The sequence below is a fragment of the Entelurus aequoreus genome, linkage group LG02 (assembly GCF_033978785.1).
Source record: "Entelurus aequoreus isolate RoL-2023_Sb linkage group LG02, RoL_Eaeq_v1.1, whole genome shotgun sequence".
Lineage (NCBI taxonomy): Eukaryota > Metazoa > Chordata > Actinopteri > Syngnathiformes > Syngnathidae > Entelurus > Entelurus aequoreus.
In genome coordinates, this window is record NC_084732.1 from 28,937,238 (window position 1) to 28,940,354 (window position 3,117).

Consider the following 3,117-nt stretch of genomic DNA (forward strand, 5'->3'; position numbering starts at 1 on the left):
AACCCACTAGTCTTCCCGTGGTCCACAATTCAATACAATTACAAGTAAAAGCGTATAATTATAACTACACAATACAGAAAAAAAATAAAAATAAAAGCATCAATAAGAAAACAAGCAAACAATTTACAGTCACAGAATAATAATTACCATATAAATATAACTACACAATATAAAACCAAACAAATCATCAACGAGCAAACTAATTTAAAGACTCAGATAAAATATTACTCTCTTTTTAAAAACCTGTTTACTTTCAATGCTGGTGAGAATTCGGGGCAGGTTATTCCAGAGCGATAAAGATCTATAAATAAAAGATTTCCGCAAAGCATTCTTCCTGGGACGAGGGAGTACAAAATGCCCCTTACTGGACGCCCTGGGGTTATGATTATGTATAGTGCTACTGTCAACTATTTGGGCCATGAGAAAAGCAGGAGTTTTACTACCGGTTACTGATTTGAGCAATATAAGAGTATTGACTGAAAACCTGTTCTGCACTGTTAGCCAGGAAAGAGAAGCATGCATTTGGTTCACATTGGTTCTTAGTGAACAACCAAGAACCAGCCTTGCTGCCCTATTCTGGACAATCTGGAGTTTACTGATCTCACCACTTGCAGCAGACAATGTAATGATCATGATACGTCATTATTCAGCTACATACATTCCCACTTAAATTACTGAACTTGTGTGAGCCTATGGCTTTGTGCTTTGTACTTTGTTTTATATATATATATATATATATATATATATATATATATATATATATATATATATATATATATATATATATATATATATATATATATATATATATATATATTAAAGTTCAAGTTAAAGTACCAATGATTGTCACACACACACTAGGTGTGGCGAAATTATTCTCTGCATTTAATCCATCGCCCTTGATCACCCCCTGGGAGGTGAGGGGAGCAGTGAGCAGCAGCGGTGGCCGTGCCCGGGAATCATTTTTGGTGATTTAACCCCCAATACCAACCCTTGATGCTGAGTGCCAAGCAGGGAGGTAATGGGTCCCATTTTTATAGTCTTTGGTATGACTCGGCCGAGGTTTGAACTCACAACCTACCAATCTCACCACTAGGTAGGTAGGTATATATATATATATATATAAACATATATATATTGCATTCTATTGTAGTTACTTTGAGTTTACAACCCTCTGGCCCTGATTTGTACTGTTTTTGTACTTATTTTGAATATTAATTATTTCTCGATTGTCTGTAAATGTTGCCGTTTATAAAGGTTTATAAAATAAAAATACAAAAAATACAAAAAGTAATGTAATTTAATAATGGAATTTTTCCTTTGCAACCTCATTATATTATTGGCTAAGTTTTATATTCATAAATGTAAGTTTCTCAATACCCGACCTGTTTTTTGTGCCTTTAAAAAAGAATTACAACTCTACTTTAAAACACTCTCTACCTCTAACAACCAAAAAGCTTTGAAAACGATGATGCTGTGTTCCAAATTTGGATTGTTTGTGTGAGCCTATGGCTTTACATTTTGTTACACATATATATTTTGCACTCTATTTTAGTTAATTTATTGAGTTTACAATCCCCTGGCGCTGTTTTGTACTGTTTCTGTACTTGTTTTGTTTATTATTATTTCTTGATTGTATGTAAATGTTGCATATTACAAACAAAAGGTTTACAAAATTAAAAAAACAACAAAAAAAAACAACTTAAATTTAATAATGGAATTTTACCTTTGCAACCTCATTATACTATTGCCTAAGTTTTATATTCATAAATGTAAGTTTCTCAATACCCGACCTGTTTTTTGTGCCTTTAAAAAAGAATTACAACTGTACTTTAAAACACTCTCTACCTATAACAACCAAAGAGCTGTGAAAACAATTATGTGTTCCAAATTTGGATTGTTTACGGAACTTGTGTGAGCCTATGGCTTTACATTTTGTTACACATATTTTTTGCACTCTATTTTAGTTGCTCTATTGAGTTTACAACCCCCTGGCGCTGTTTTGTATGGTGTTTGTACTTGTTTTGTTTATTATTATTTCTTGATTGTATGTAAATGTTACATATTATAAACAAAAGGTTTACAAAATGAAAAAAAAAAAAACCCAAAAAAACCAAACTTAAATTTAATAATCACTTTTAACAATACATAATCAAAAAAAAGTTGATACATTACACATTGATTAGACTAGCATGGCTATTGCATCAAATAAATCATTGTTGTTGTATACTCACAGTACAGTAGTAGCATGTCAGCTAGTTGGGATAGAATTTATTAAAAAAAAGTGAAAGTACCAATGATTGTCACACACACACACACTAGGTGTGGCGAAATTAATCTCTGCCTTTGACCCATCACCCTTGATCACCCCCTGGGAGGTGAGGGGAGCAGTGGGCAGCAGTGGTGGCCACACCAGGGAATCGTTTTTGGTGATTAACCCCCAATTCCAACCCTGGATGCGGAGTGTCAAGCAGGGAGGTAATGGGTCCCATTTATATAGTCTTTGGTATGACTCAGCCGGGGTTTGAACTCACCAACCTACCAATCTCTGGACGGACACTCTAACGAGTCTAACCACTGGCCACTGAGAAGAGACATTTATTTTGTTTGTATTTTTAAATGTTATTTATTTATTAGTTACTGGTACACTTATGGAACATTTGAATCCCCGTTAGTTATTAGAATTAAATTAAATATTTCACACACCTAATGTCCTCGAGAAAATTTTAAATTTCTACAAAAATGTTTTGCAGAAAATAGAGTAAAACTAAGTAAATCCCACTATTCTTTGTGATGTATACAGTAGTTATAGCAAAAGCACTAAAATAGCGCAAACTGGTTGAAATGTCATAAAATCTCTTGATACTTCAGTTAAATAGTGAAGGACTACCTAATTTTGCTTTTTGGGGAACATTTAGAATAGTGCTCCAATACTTTTTTTGTCCAGTGTCCTCATAAGCTTTGTCACATGTCACAGTGTTATTTTTTGCTGACTTCTTTTTATGTTTGTACATTTAATGTAAGTTTTACTCTTTTTTTCCTGAACTCCGGCAGTTAACGATTGCATTCAATCTCCTTTAGGAATATGGGAAAGAAAATTAACAACACATTACAACA